The following is a 16,545-nucleotide window of genomic DNA, read 5'->3' as shown; positions in this document are numbered from 1 at the left end:
AGCTGCAGAGATTCACAGCTCTGGAGGGGAGGATGATAGGACAACTATTAGTCGTGGACTCCACAAGTATAACATTGGTGAAATAGTTTCTAGCAGAATGCCATTGTTGAAAGAATGACGCGAGTAATCCATGTCGGGGACACAGTAAACGCGCGCACTGCAAAAACGGATCTAAAAATAAGTAAAATGTTCTTAAAGTTAATGTATTTCTCCTTGATTTGAGCAGGTAAATAAGATTATCTGCCAATGGAATGAGTATTTTGACCCCTAAAATAAGATAATTAGATATCCTGCACTTGAAATAAGATGATGGAGATGAGTTGTTCCTATTTTAAGTGCAAAAATGTTATTCCATTGGCAAATCATCTTATTTACCTGCTCAAATCAAGGACAAATACACAAATTTTAAGAAAATTTTACTTACTTTTAGTTCCGTTTTTACAGTGTGGAACAATGTGCTCTGATCAGAGAGCCAATTAAACCTTCTGGTCTACATGAAAGATGCTATGTGAGATAACAAACTAACGCTGCACAAGGAAGATGTTCAGAGTGGATGCAAAGAGAGATGGAGCTAAAATAAAAAGGACAATACTGGAAGACAACCAGTATTGTCAAGAATACAGAGGTTCATCTTCCAGGTGAACAACGACCCTCAGCGTGTGCCCAGAGCTGCAGTAAAATCAAAGCTATTCATGTGGTTGCATTGGTCCCCTCTAAGGCAGCCTTTTAGACTCATGTCAGGACCTGTTGCTTGAATGCTGATCTTCAGAGCTGCTCTCTGTCCTTAAGCGAGCAAAGTGGGTAGAGAGACACACCCGACAGACTTGCAGCTCTAATTCACTGTGGTCAAAGTGCAGTTCTTGCCAGTGGGCTAAACACAAATGGAGCTTTTCAAATTTCAAATTTTGTCACAAGATTCAGTGGTTGTAACTTATGAAACTGTGAAAAAAATAAGGGAGATGCATGGTCATGAAAAGCCCAACATGACTGGAAAAAAAGATGAACTTAGAAATAAATAAAAAGGCAACACAGTTCATAGTTCTTTTTTTGTTACAACTGATGAATTTTTGCCAAAAGAGGTGCTTGAAAGCGTCGCAGCGCATATGCGGCGTAGGCCTGAATACCCGGCCAGAGGAGACATATGGTCTCTCTCAGCTACGGCAGTGCAGGAAGAGGAGCTGTTGGCCTTGAGCCTCCTCGCCACCTGGCTGGGGGAACGTTACTGTCTGAGGGTGTCCTGTCAGCGCTGGTACAAGAGCTGCAAAATGACTGTAAACAAGGAGCAGAGACCTGGCCAAGGCTGGCGAGCTTCTGCTTAAATCTAACACTGTTGAATAACCAGAATTAACCTTTTTTTTTTATTTCTTCTTTTTGCAAGTAGAGCTCAGCAAACACATTTTTGCTGCTGCTGATGTTGACAGCGGAAGCAGGCTGTAAACTGAAGGCATAACTGTGAGGATAATCCGAGCTGCTCTGTGGGGAGTGCAGGTTTCTTGTTGAATGACAGAAAGCCATAACTTCCAGAGATTACTTATTTCCCTTTCGGAAGCACACGTTCACACATCTGTAGGTTGGGTAAAATTATCATTTAGGGATATTTCTATCACATTACCAGGACACGTCGGAGCGTTCTTTTTAAAATAATTGTTTCTATTTTAATAACTGCAATATTGACAACTTTATACTTTCTAGATTTTCTTCTGCGTCATTGTGAAAAGTGTTCCCCTTACAGATTCGTTAGTGTTTTTTTTTCAACATGTAAATGCTCAGATAACCAGAATAAATACACAATGCAATTTTCAGCTGATGACTTCATTTGTCAGGGGATTACAAAAACTGTGCTAACCAACCTGGCTCTTTGTGAAAAAGTAACCTCTTCCCCCCAAACCTGCTTGTGCCACCCGTGGTGGTCTGTCAGGACTGGTTATGGATCGTCTGCATCGCTGTGGAGAGGGTTTTGCCCCCTCTTCTTGGCGGAATAGCTTTAGTTCAGCTTCACTGAAGGTTTGCAAACAGTAATATCTGTTTAAGTACACGCCACAGCGTCTCAATCGAAACTCAGCCATTTAAAGGGGGACTTCAAATCCTTGTCCTGCTGTATAGCAAAAGTGATCTTGAGCCTATTAAAATCACAAATTGACGCTTGGACATTCTCCTTCAGGATTTTCCGGTAGATCAAATAAAAAAACCCATTAATGATAAGAATTCATTATTCCATCAGTTGTGGCAAGTCGTCCAGGCCAGCTCTATTTATCATATGGTAAGCAATCAACATTTGTGTTTTACTCGTGTTTTGTTTCTGCCGATGACATCTTATTAATTAGGAATGAAACGGTGATCCGTTTCAAGTTACCTCAATTGACACAAAAGAATCCCGATTTAATTAATTTAGTATCTAACACAGCATCATTTGAACTGAGTAGAACGGCTACTTGTGAACTGCAAAGCAACAACGTGGATCTGAGTTGCAATTACACACAGATGGCAGAGAACACCTTCAGTTCGATGCCCACAGACAGTAGACAAACAGTAATTGGGTAGTTTAGAAGGTTGTTAGATTGAAGGTGAAATTACTGCCTCAAACCTCATTTTTTAAATGTTACCCTTCTCCCAGAAAACGAAATGCATCTAGGCTTATGTGTTTGAAATGTATTCAGCTCACATTCTTCTTTATAGACTGTTCAATCTGTTCCAGGACAATAATCACAATCCATTAAACTTTCCTCCCTCCGGTATTTTAGCTCAGCCACATAGCCACCGAACAGGACCTTGCAAAGGTAGATGGAGGAGAAGTTTGCAATAATGTATATTTTTTAACAGAGAATGCAAAGTATTCATACTCTTTCTGAACTCTTTCACATTTTGTAGTGAATAATTGTGACGTGGATATGAAACGATCAAATTTTTTTTTCTTCAACAAATGAAACAGAAAAGCGTGTCTCCCCTTTGTGGAACCACCTTTTGCTGCACTTACACCTCCAAACCGGTTTTAGATCATCTGTGTTAATGACTTTTATAAACATTAAAAACAAAAATCAGTTTGCAAATGATTAAATTCATTAAGGGAAAAATGCTATCCAAAACCAGCCTGGCCCACCAAAAAGAGCAGGAATTTGTAAAAAGACCACCCCTTTTTCACGGCACAGTAAATCCTGTGAACCTGTGGTAAGACTTGAGAACAGATGTTCACCAATTCTCTATCACATCTATGTAGGTACATATTATATATTCAGATCATGATGGAGCCTCCACCTCTTTGCTGTGTACATCTCCAATGGGATTTACCTGTCTTGATGGTCAGGACCATCCAGATAATTGTTTTTCTCATCACGGAGGAAAATTATCCTTCATCTTTTCCCTCACAGAGCACAAATGGAGTGGAGGCAGAGTTTTAAGGCACTTTTTTCTTCATTAACCCTTCTCTCACATATCCAAAGGTACTGCTTTAAAATAAGGCTCCCCTTATACATGGTTGATAAATAGTTTATACATAAGTTATGAATTAATTTGTGAAAAATGTATAACTCATTCATAAGTCTTTCATCTGCATTTATAAAGGGCGAGTAAGTGACAAAACTGACCAGTTTGTGCTTACAAGGTAGTAACTTAGTGTGAAATCTTTGATATAAGCAACTGTTGGTGGAATTTATAGTTGAATAGATTAGGCTCACTGTTTGGCAAGAAACCGGTCCGTTTTGTCTCTTTCTTGCTCACCCTTAAATACTGCATAATAAACAATTATGAATGAGTTATAAAGTGTTTACAGATTAATAAATTACATAACTATAGACTATTTGTTATTCATCAATAATGAGAGTCTTATTGTAAAGTGGTACCTCGTGGCCCCCCCCCCTCCCATTGGATCCTCCGGCTTTGATCACTTTCTGAACCATAGCCAGGATCCTTCAGAAAACTTAAAACAACGCTGTTGCCGCATCCGGTCTCCGCATTGTAGGAGTGTCGTAAGACACCCTTGCCTGTGGGTGTCAATTAAGATCAGTTCTGCCACCTTTAAAGACAAAAATCTTGTTATATATGAGAAAATGTAGACTTTTGATCAGGAGATTTCTCCAGAATCTCTCATTGGTTTTCCAACATCTTTGCCCAGCAAAGTGCCTGTAGAGTTTTCTGATTCATTCAGAAATTCAGGGGAATAGTTTCATGGTTAATAAACAAATGTAAAAAAATATACAACTTCCAACATAGCATTTGGAAAAATCTTAAATGATTGTTTATCATATTTGGTTAACTACCTTCCTCGGCCTGTAACAGAGGTGAGGAACATACAAGCTTAGCCCACCTTAACAGCAAGTCTGGACAACAGATCTGTGTTATATCTGATTAATATCAACTTGCCTTTAACAATGCTGACACTGCAGATCCCACTGTACAGATGCATGTGTTTCTCTCTAAAAATCAGACTGTCAGAAACTGTGATTGGCTCTAGATATTAGCTCCAGATTCAGGCAGCCATAAAGTGAACTCACCTGTCTGTGTGGGTTTCTACATGAAGGATGCTCCCACCGATTCAGTGCACCAATGCTGCCAACAGCTTGGACCTTCACGTCATCGTGCATGCGCTACAATCTAAAGATGCAAACTGAATATGATACCTGCACCCACAGCTTTACAGAGAACATGAATGAAACGCTGCAGATCCAGCTGGCAGCAGTAATCCTGCTTTGAGGAGGCAGAAGCTTAGGCTGACAGAAGAGGTCTCCGTGGTTAACGTCACTTTACACAACTCCCGTGGCTGATCCCTTTATCTCGTTTCATCAGTCTCGCCCACATGTAACGAAAGAAATATTCTGCCTGGTTCTAGCTCATCTGCTGTTCAATACTGTATAAAATAAGTCCAGACTACACAGCACAGTGTTTATCACCGATGATGAATTTAAAGAACAGCTATAAATAAAGGACATTGGTGTCACTGGCAGAAAAAAAAATAAAGTGATGGATTAGACTGTCCTAAGGGGGAAGTCCTGCTACATCAACAAGTAATGAAAACTAATTTGAAAACAGCAAGCGGCGACGAATAACTCTACAACATGTTCTGCTTCCGCTGTCTTTCAGAGAGGAGTCATTATGGTCTCATATGTGAGAAAAATGGGTTGACGATGTTACGATTGATGACAGCACATTAGTTGTTGTCCTGAGGAGTTATGGCAGTCTGTGAATATGTCTGACTGAAAATCAATCGCAGGCAGAAGCAGCGTTACGTCCAGTTTGCGATCAGCTTCACGCTGACAGACCAAATGACACCAGAGACAAGACTACAAATACCTGCCATTTGCTTCTGGTAGAAGACAAAGAACGTTTTTTTATATATATAAGGGAAGGCTATTTTCTGTAAGTCAGTCTGGGTAATGACCTGTAAAGGTATTTTTTAAGTTTTTGTTTCACATTTGGTCACATTAAAACTACAAACTGCTGTGTTTTCTTTGGGTATTTAATTTGATAATATAGAGGTGGGGGGCAAACAAATTACACCAAAACTGATCTTTTTGCAACGAAAAACAGGACGTGTGACAAAACTAACGAACCTCACACATAAACCTGAATATACCAGCCTTGATGGAGAATTGTTTTCTCCAACAGGGACAGATAAACTGATGCAATGAGCTAAGTACACGGTCAACCTGGGAAGAAAATGTGTCAGAGGCTGGAAAACCCTCAGAGTGAGGGATGCAATTCAGTCGGATGTAAAAAGCTGCAATCCATAACAGCTAAACCAAAGGCAAAAGCATAGGAAGCTAGAACAAGATGATTATTCCTAGCCATTGAACTAACTGTAAAAACAATATTTTTAGCCTACTATCCTGGGCGAAAACTCACATTATTTATAGCTCAAGTAGGAGAATCTGTTGATAGAACAAGTATTGGTAATGCCTTAAAAAATTCTGGCATTTTTTGAAGAATGACAGGAAGAAAGCCTTTGCTTAACAAAGTAAAAGTAGTCCAATTTACAGTTTACCACAAGCTGTGAAGAGGACACAACAAACATTGTCGGAGGTGCTGTGCTCAGATGATATCAGTTGTACTTTATTGGTCAACAAGCAAAACACTGCATGATATCTAGAACCTACCTTCCCAAGGATCAAAATGACAGCAGCAGACACGCAGCCGAATATACACACACACACACACACACACACACACACACACATATATATATATATACATATATATATATATATATATATATATATATATATATATATATATATTATATATATATATATATATATATATATATACATACATATATATATATATATATATATATATATATATATATATATATATATATATATATATATATATATATATATATATATATATAGCCACAGTAGAACTGGGAAGGATGGTCATGTCTAAGTGGTTGTGCTTTCAGGCGGTTTTTGTGAATTGTACAACACTTGTTAAGTTTTTTGCAAACAGTTGCCGTGTGCAGGAAATGTGACTCCAGCTCAGAAAACAAGCAACATCACAGTAAATCTGCAAATGTCACTTTGCACGCTTCTGTGTTTGTCAGCTGCTTTAAAGGTATACTATGCAACCGGGGTTGATTTTCCAGCGAGGCTCCCCCCAGAGGGCGAAAGTAAAAGTGCACTGTCGTAAAGATGCTCAGCTGTTCTGGGTTCTCCGTCAATCCAGGCGCGGTTGTTTTGAGCTTAGCAGACAGGCGAACGCAACGAAAAGTGGAAAAAACGGCAGTACAAACAATGACTAACACAGTGAAGGTATGAACATCAGGCTTTTCGCAGCACTATCTTGGCAAGGCAGCCGCGGCGGCCGCCTCGCCAAGCCGCGGTCGCCTCGCCAGTTTTATTATTATTATTATTATTATTATTTATTTATTTATTTTTATGTTGGTGAGACACCACCGCCTCGCCAAGCCGCGGCCGCCGCCTCGCCGCGGCGGCCGCGGCGAGGCGGCGGCCGCCGCGGTAGCGTCTCGCCAACATAAAAAAAAAAAAATAATAATAATAAAACTCGATATACTTGCATGTTTATTTGAAGTTAACACGCGGTTCTTTGTTGTTGCTTTTGCGCGTGCATATAGTGAATGGCAGGGCAAAAACACATGGAGTTCTCGCCGTAAAGCGAGACTTCTGTGTGTGCGGGCCGAGAGCTCTTGCAATTGCAAGTGCGGTATTTCCCCCACAGACCCCCAGGGCGGCCGAGAAAACCTTTGTTCGACCTGAAATGACTCATTTAATCATCCAAAACGGTATGGAACACATTAATTATCTGAAAAATGTTGCATAGTATGCCTTTAAATCTTAGATGTTGAATAATTTTAAATAATTTACTTATTTTTTTGTATCTGCAACATTAAATTCAAAAGGGGTGTTCATTCTTGATTTGCTGCACTGGAAAAAATGACAAAACAAGATCTAACATACAGAATATAATGGTACGCCGTATTGGCCCAGGGGCCCTAGTTTGCTATTGACTTGGGCCAGCTCTGCAGACCACACAGCTCCAACAGTTCCATCCCTCCATAATGGAAAATGCAATAAAGGAATTCTTAACCTGTGTAGAACTGGGATATAAACTTTTATCAGTTATGTTTCATACATGCTAGAATCGTGTTTTCATTGTAATACCGGAAATCCTTTTTCTGCGTGTGCTTGCTTTAGTGACCAAGATAACAGAGAACAGTTTCTTTCATGTGCAGCGCTCTGCCTCTTGATGGGAATGTGTGTGTGAGAGTGACAGTCATTCTGCTGTCGTGTACATTAAGCTAAGTGCTCCTCACTGCTCCTGCAGAAGTAAATGGAGTCTCATGGCTGGAGGGGGGCTTGTTTCACAACAGAAACAATCAGAATAAAAAAAAGCAGAGCAGTCTTGAACACGATATCACTATTTCCTGGTTCAAATTTAGGAATAGGATGGCTGCATTTTGGATGGTCAATGCATTTTTGTGTTTTCCCATGCACAGTGCCTTTTTACTATCCTGTGTTGTTTTAAAGTAAAAATGATGCATAAGCAATCTCTCTCCCCAAGCTTGGTGTTTGCACAAGAAATAACCCAACCAGATACACATTTTTGCAGTGGACAATGCAGTGGAGTCTCTAGCTGTGCTGGTGTAATTTCCAGCTTTTAATGATATGAATACTGTGGAGCTGGATGTCCCGGTTGTTGCGTCAGTCAGCTATTTCCCTCATTTCCCTCCCTTGGCTCTCTTTGGGAGTCACTCTTTGGTTTTCAAGGCATGAGGATCTGACTTACCGGGCACAAAGGGAGTTACCGTTTCTAACTTCAGCTGAAGAGGCTGCTCATCTCTGGAGAGTGGTATAGTGTAGGTTATGCAATATTAGTAAAAAAAGGGATTGTATAACCTCTGTTATGTGACAATAGATAGTTTTACTCTCTCTCGCTCTCATCCAGTTGAGTATAATTTATAATGGTGTCTCATGGGAACTTGACCAGTGACTGAAGTTAGAAAAAAACATGATTTTTTTTACTAAAATAAGAAATTGTTGTAGCCAAGCCTGAAGCCATAAGTACACAGTTTCTTTTTGGAGAGTCATAGCAATAAGAGGTGATGTTGGTTTTATGAATTGTTAAAAATCACAAAGAAGGGGACCAAATTTAGTAATGTGAAAGTCGATTATGTTTTTCAAAAGAGCAACACATTTCTCAAGCCGTTCAACATTTGTGTGAATCGTCAGGAGATAAAAGGGTAATTATACATGTCATATTTAAATCTTCCAGAAATACAATTAAATCTAACTTGAAGGCAGTATTGTGTTGAACTTTTCTGTCATTAGTTGTCCAGAAAATATCCTAAGTTCTATTATATAAAACTAGAATAACAACTAGAATGGTAACAAAAATATGTATTTACTATAGATCAGTAGAATGTATGTTTATGCTGTTTGCCATTTTCTCCAGTGTACATTGTGCTGACTGTTTCCCCCACTGGATATGCCTTTGCTTTTTTTTTCATTATATTATTCAGCAGATTATCCAAAACTCAGAAAAAGGCTGGTTTGAAAGAACGTTTATATTATAGATGCAGGTGAAACATTTAACAGTGCAGCTGGAGTTTGAGCGAAGTGGTGGCTGAACACCGCAGCTGTTAAAACGTGCAGGTGTTGGTCGGTCAGCACCATGGACAGTGATCCACAGCTGCAGCTACTTCTGAAGCACAAGGTGAACCCCAGATAAGATTTCAGCATAAACGATTCAGGTTGACCTAGAAAACTACAGAATGCGGACAAAATGCTACTATTTATGCAACTCACAGAGTTTTCCTGTCTGATTTTTATTCCTGCAACTCACACGGGCAGAGGATAACCCCCTCCCTTTAGCAGCTCCACTACCATCACCCCCCCCCCCCCCCTCTCTCTCTCTCTCAAACAAAAGCGTGCGCTCGTATCTTTGGGGTGTTTCGGGTTGATACGTGATAGAGCTTCATCTCTATCATCTTTGACCAGCCTCTCTGTCCAGCACTTGTCTGCATGACGCTGCCGCCACCATGCTCCACCACAGGGATGATTTGAAACTAGTTTTTTCACCACATGACGCGCATTGCACGTGAGTCAGAAACTCCAGTTTGGCGTCAGAGTGACGCCCCAGAGTAGCCCCAGAACACCGGGCTTTGGTTTAATATGTAGCAGAGATTCAGCAGCTCTCCCTGAATTAGACCTTTTCTCTTCTGTTCAGTATTCATGCGCTGCAGCTTCTCACGTCAGTCACCTAACTAGATTGTTCCATCAGACGGAATTACCCGCATCACTCAATGAAACACAATTATTGATTACACTGCCCTCTCCTCTCTCTCTCTCTCTCTCTCTCCCCCCCTCCCTCCCTGGCTGCCTCTCTCCTGCCACCACACTCTCTCCTCTCCAGAAGTGCTGCATGCAGCCAGATAGGACTGCATCGCAGGGGGGAAAAAAAACAAAACCTTGTCGTGCGCTGACAGTTTCCTCCGGTCCTGCTCCTTATAGGGGAAAAAAAACATAGCAAAACAACAACAACCTAGAAAGATCGTAAACTATTTCCCAGAAAGCGAAAGCGGGATGTGCTACAATGGGATACTTTCAGCTCAGTCCACTCTTCACGCCATAAGTCCGGTAAGGAAAGACTTCCTCTTTTAAAGCTATACAAATGGTGCGCCTAGAGACCATGAGTTGGTGTGTGCGGTGCGCGTCCACGTTTGCACTTTTTTCAGCGTTTCCTTCCCCCCAAATATAGCAATATTAGGATACAGGAAAACAGTCTAAGTTTTTTTTAAGTGACATTTATTAGAAGTTGAGTTGTTCCCTGTGCTTTTCAAAGCCACAACTTCTGCACAGAAACGAACGCAGACAAGAGTTATCAGAAGAAATTACGCGTTGTAGAATCCAGCGCATTTCCTATTTAATTGCTCTCAATGCTCTTTTTCTTCCACCCTCCGTTTACTTGACTAAACCATTTGAACACCTATATAGTTGCAAACATATCTCGTCTCGCACTGAGGTCCAGGTCTTTAAGTTCGCCACGGCAGCTCGCTAGACTGGAAGTGTAATCCGTGGCGTGAGCGGAGCTGGCTGCGGATCGTTCCTGCCTTTTGTGCCGCGCAGCCACCTGCCCCGAGGCGGTTAAAGCACTCTGCGCTGCCGCCCAAAAGAGGAGAGGATGTGGGAGCAGGCGACTGACTCATCCCTGAATTGCACCTCAAGAGGCAGAGAGCGATTGACAGGCGCACAGCCGGTGAACTGGAAATCTGTGGCAAAGTGCTTTGTTTGCGTCGCCGTGGCTGCTGTAGCAGCCCTGCTGGGTTAACGCTGATGGGAACACTCAAAGAAAGAAAGAAAGCATGAAAAAAAAAAAAAAAAAAAAAAAACTTCGGGTAAAGTGATTGTAAGCTGCAGACTGTGTCCTCTAATCATCATTCATTTAAGTTTTCATTTTCCTTTCTGTCAGGAGGGCCACTGATTGATTACTTTCTCTGTGGTGGTTTTTATGTGATGGACGGTGTGGCTTTCCACACAGGGAGTCATCATTTTAGGAGGCGCCTAAAATAAATAATTATAAATAAATAATTAAATCAGTCTAAATACTTTTTCCATCAGTTTTGTGCATATCGGAGAGAGTCTACACATGCACGGGGAGAACATGGAGACTCCAAGCAGAAAAGCCTGAAAAGCCTTCTTGCTGCTAGCTCCCAGTGTTAGCAACTGTGTCCCCATGTAGCCTCCTGCCTTCTTGTTCTGGCCAAATCAAAGGAATTTAGCCAGAATGGGGTTTCTTTCAGACAGCATTTGATCATATCTAATTCAAAAGAGATTGTGTTCAAGAGCTATTAAAACATCACCTTGTTTCTGAAAACATAAAACAGACCTTTATTTGAAGCTTTTTTTTTTAACATTAGGGTCACTCTAAATTGTGTCAAGGCTGGAAATAACAATATACAGATTTGTTATACTTGCAATGAATCCCTCTGCGTGGATGGGAGGTTGGTAAAACATGCACTACCTTTATTAAAATAAGAAAGAGGGACATAGGAAGGGTTCACCCAAGGTGCCCTTCATCCTGTGACCGCCACTGTTGTTACCTTTCACACAGCCACCAACACATCTAACTAAATAAAAAAGAAGGAGCAATGTGAATATTATTATCCATGGGATTATTAACAATTATAATGATTTAAATAGTTAAAATCAGACACCAACAGCTTTGTTTTGGTGAGAATTTTTTCCTCAGTGTTTTGGCTGAACTTTAACAGCCGACGTTGGTTCAGCCCATTATTCACCTTCATTGAGCGTCTCGTGTCCAGCAGTGACTCTTAAAGCTGTCAAATATATAACCGGGTTGTATTATGCATAAATGTAAACTTATTAAACTGTAAGAACTGATGAAAGACTAGGGTCAAGTTGAAGTGTTGGAGCAATTATTTGAGTTTGTAGTGATCGTGTCATTGCCAGCTTGCTTGCTAGCTTAGCTTCTGAGGCAGTCGTTGCTATTGAGCCTAGCTAGGGATAAGTTTCAAAGAATGTCTATTTCAGGAACTTGTTTTGCCCCAAGCACATTTTTAATTGTTGTCATTATTAACTGACAGGAAAGCCCCCATTTTATAAAAGAAGCAGTGAAAGTGGTTGTTGACCACTTTCACTTGATGGAGAGGATCTCCTGATCCTTTAAACTTGTTTGAACAAATTAATGTACGAACAAGTAATTAATGGCTGCAGCCGTAAAGCTGGGACCTCAGGCTTTTTTAGTGCAGATTGATCTGAGCTGGAAGGTTGTAAATGTCTATCTAGGAAGACGGTCTGGATTAATTTTTACATGCATACTGTCATCTTTTTTAAACTCTCAGTTGTGCAGATGCTTTCTTTTTACTTAGTTAATTCATTAGATGTTACTATGTTTTATATAGCAGAACAAGTAGAAATCTTTTTGAGTAATTTGATTAATCAGTTTGAGTTAAGCAGAGAAAACCTTTTTGTTTTTAAAAATATTTTCTTATTCAAGTATGTTTTAAATGTTGTATGGAACTAAATAAATGTTTTGAGTGTCTTTTAGCTGTTAACCCAACACAATAGATACTCATAAATATTGAAAACAAACCTAAATGTATTAAACCCCAACAGTAATTCAGTGTAAAATGTACAAGTGGCAGAGAACCTGCAGAAACAACTTTCCTTCTTATTTTAAATTCTCGCACAGCAAAAAAAGATGACACAATTAAATCAATACACTGATATGTCTTTTAAAATGTAATATATATATATATATTGTCCATAGGGGTAGCACATTATATTTCATATTTCTTTTATGATGTGCAAGCTCTGAAATATGGGAAGCTATAGGGAGATAATTGTAATTACTAGAAAAGGTTAAACATACATTCCCCTTAAAGGACTAAAAATGTCACCACAATTCACTCTTTGATGGTCCAAATGAAGCTGTGAAAAAATATTTTTTTACTCAGTATCTATATGTAAAACTGAAACTTACTTTTCTTAATTCAATTCTTTTAAAACTTTGATTTAGATCAGGAGATTTCAAAGCATAATTTCTCAATGTTGTTCTGGAATGACAGGAAACACATTTCGTGGTAACACATCTTACTCTAGAAAGACAAATATCAGCCTAAACTGGAGCTCCCCATATCCTGTATGATGGAATATTTCTTGAAATCATTTAAGTCTCTTCTCGTTCGTAGTAGGGTTGGGTGATTCCTGTCGAACATCCAGTGCTACGTTTCTTTATTTTCCACAATTGTTGTCCTCTCTCCTTCCTCGCTTGAGTCAGTAACGGCGTCAACGTTTGATGAAATCCTCTGACTGAAGATGTCCCAGGCTGCCTCCGCCTTCCAGATGGGTTCGCAGGCTTTCTGTGGCGATGGGATCACGTGCGGCCCTCCCCACTTAGGCAACTGATCTGGTTTTTCTGATGTTTGCGGAATAAGCAGCCCATCCAGTCTCAGCACTTCGACAAGCCTTTGTAAGGGACAGAGCCAAGATAGATCAGATCTGACTGAGGGTTCAGGAATGCCTGTTTAAAGAGGGACATTAACTAAAACAGGCTATTATCCTGTTAATTACAGCGGCATAGTTATCACATGTAGGGAAAATGGAGGCAACCTGAATGAAGGACTTATCGACAACCATCACTGTTCTGATTGTTTCTTCCTTTTTCTTGATGCTATCACACATTAAGTGAGGTAATTTTGTATTTCTATATATTTTTGGAACAAATCTTTATAAGAAACAACTGAGAGACTTTCAAACAGATCAGTTTTATGAAGCAAATAAAGCCGTTTCAAATATCAGGCATTTATGACTAAGCCTCCGAAATCAGAATCGTACCATTTGCCTTAAATGTTCACAAAAGAGAAAAGTTTAATCCACATGATAAACTTGAACTAAAGTTTCTCTTTATTTCTATATTTATATTTATAAAATGCCCATACAGAGCAGGGCATCCATTCACTGAACAGATGGTCATTACAATCTAGGCCTTTTTTATTCAGCCAAGCTCATTTAGTTTACAGCAGAACCACTGTCCTGCAACACTTTTATTATTATTATTTTTTTAAAAAACCTATGACTTCTGTCCAAAAAGATCTCTGTAGAGCTTGGCTGCATGCTAGCGAGGCAGTTTTGCCCTTCGATTCAGGCGTGTAGGGCAAGGGGACACATCTAAAAGCTGCTGAACACCAATCCCTCTAGGGTTTACGCTTGAGACCACAGAACTATAGACATAGTCAAAACAAAGCTTACATTAAGGCAAAAAACAATAGTGTACAACTACGCGAGAGGCAGCTATGTTTAAAAACTCAAAGGTTTGCCGTTCGATATTTACTGGAAATGAACCCGGAGAAAAAGTTGTAAGAAGCAGGAGCAACAGGATGTAGTTTGAGTGAAAGAGAAAATCAGAAATGCGATTGCTTTGCTTGGCAGTGTTGGGTGTCACAGAGCTTGATTGTGATTGCTCGGCGCTGTCTGAGATGCCGGGGTCTCGTCAGCTGCAGTCAGGTGAGGGCGGGTCGCCTACGGGGTGTCCTCAGAGCTTCATCACAGCTGACAGCACGTCTCACCGTACACTTGGTTGATTCTCTGAAAGGCAGGGTTCACCAGGATCCACCGCATGCCGTGTTTATTTTTTTTAAAGCAAAAAGGCCTTAATTCTAAAACAATTGATCATTTCAGTCCAGTGACACCGCTGAGCTTTGACATGTATTGTAGATAAGTTCTGATGTCAGAGGAATACAACATGTATCAGATTTTCCGCAACAAGCTACATTATGGAGCAATATTTAGAAAAAATCTTTAGAAAGTTTTATCATTCTCTTCCTTTTATCTCTTCTTTCTTTCACCTCTTCTTTCTCTTTTTTTTCTCTTCTTGTTTTTCTTTTACTCTCCTACTTTCCCATTGTAGTGTCCATATAATTTGAAATTCTCCCTGCAGGAATCACAATAAAGCTATTTACACGCACAAATCAAGCGGAGCATTATGGCGAAAGCTGTTTGCTCCACTTGTGAAAGTAAAATCTGTCGAGCTCTATTTGGCATTAAGATATCAATTTTTATTGCCACATTGCTAGACAGAACACTGGGGAAAAGAAAAAAAAAAAAAAAAAAAGAAAAAATCTTTAGGCAAACTTCTTTGGTTGCTTAAGGAGAAGAAAAAAAAATAAACAGTGTGCATTTTTGTTAAGTTGATCCGCTGTGGTTTTGCTTTTGGAAAAAATTATTTAAATAGCAAAAAAGCAACAATTGTTAGCGTGCAAGACCAACATCAATGCAGAGATCTTCAGTCGTCGGCGTAGTCGTAACTACAGAACCCCTTCTGTGGGCCAAAAGAGATTAGCAAAGTCACCTTGAATGAGCAATGTCATTTTGCCCACTAAAATTACATTATGGAAGCTGGAGACGGTCCTGTGATTTGTGTCCTCCTGACAGGGCTTCAATGTTCATTAGAGGCTCTGGGAGCTCTTAGGCGCTCTGGAACCGCAGACACCGGACGGCGCTGAGCACCCCCCACCCTTCCCATAAATAGGCAGTTTATGTTATTCAGTCATGGTTTTGGCCAAACGAGCACTTTTACCCCTTTGGACACACCCGTCTCAATATATTAACATAAAATTCTATTCTTTCTGGCCAGTAAGCATAGGAACGGGCTTCGTTAGTGTTTAATGTTCGGAGTCTTTGCCATGACTTTGGTTTTTAGTTCCCAGCACAGACACCTGTATAGCTTGAGGTCTGAACTCTTCATCCATGAGGAATAATGTAACCTACAGATGTAAGCAAACTCTTTCGTATTTTCAGAAATAATTTGGTCTGTTTTCAGTAGCAAGAACTGGAATACATGTTCTTGTCAAAATATGACAATTGTTCTTATCTGCAGTGGTCATTGGGAGAGAGGCAGGGTACACCTTGGACAGGTCGCTGGTCCATCATATGGACGCGACAAACAACCACGCACACATTCACACCTAAGGGTAATTTAGAGAAAAGAATGAACGTAACACTTGTGTTTTTGGACTGTGGGAGGAGGCTGGAGTAACCAGAGAGAACCCACACATGCACAGGGAGAAAATGCAAATTCCATACAGAAAGACCCAAGATCTGGGAGCTTTAAGGTTCTTCTTAGGATCTTGGCTGTTCCTAAGATTGCGTTCTTCTGGACTGAGATGTCTGATGTTTCTCCAGATTTCTGTTGGAGCCACTTCTCCAGAGTGGGGGTTGTATTACTGTTGTCTTCACCTTCCAGGCTCTTTCTAGTTCTTCCCTGAGCCCTTGGTATTTCTCCAGTTTCTCGTGCTCTTTCTTTCCTGATGTTTCCATCACTCTGGATGGCCACGTTGATCACAACAGCTGCCCTCTGCTGCTTATCAATGATCACAATGTCCGGTTGGTGGGCCATTACCATTTTGTCTGTTTGTATCTGGATGTCCCAACAGGATCTTAGCTCTGTCGTTCTGCACCACTTTAGGGGTTGACTCCCATTTTGACCTTAGAGTCTACAGCTGGTATTCTGAACAGATGTTTCTGTACACTATAGCAGCCACTTGGTGGTTCCATGTATTCCTTCCCTGCTAGA

At 40.3% G+C, this 16,545-nt stretch overlaps 1 protein-coding gene across 1 annotated transcript in view; it reads left to right on the top strand.

The window, feature by feature from the left end:
- The first annotated feature begins 9,856 nt into the window (after window positions 1-9,856).
- sv2ca (synaptic vesicle glycoprotein 2Ca) overlaps window positions 9,857-16,545 on the top strand; it is a 45,191-nt gene continuing 38,502 nt past the window's right edge. The window contains exon 1 of the mRNA XM_012861289.3: window positions 9,857-10,088. The gene's annotated coding sequence lies outside the window, so the exon portion shown is untranslated. The remainder of the gene's footprint in view (window positions 10,089-16,545) is intronic.

The sequence above is a fragment of the Fundulus heteroclitus genome, chromosome 12 (genome assembly GCF_011125445.2).
Source record: "Fundulus heteroclitus isolate FHET01 chromosome 12, MU-UCD_Fhet_4.1, whole genome shotgun sequence".
Taxonomy (NCBI): domain Eukaryota; kingdom Metazoa; phylum Chordata; class Actinopteri; order Cyprinodontiformes; family Fundulidae; genus Fundulus; species Fundulus heteroclitus.
The sequence above is the reverse complement of the archived record's forward strand: the minus strand, read 5'-3'. Positions and strand labels throughout refer to the sequence as shown.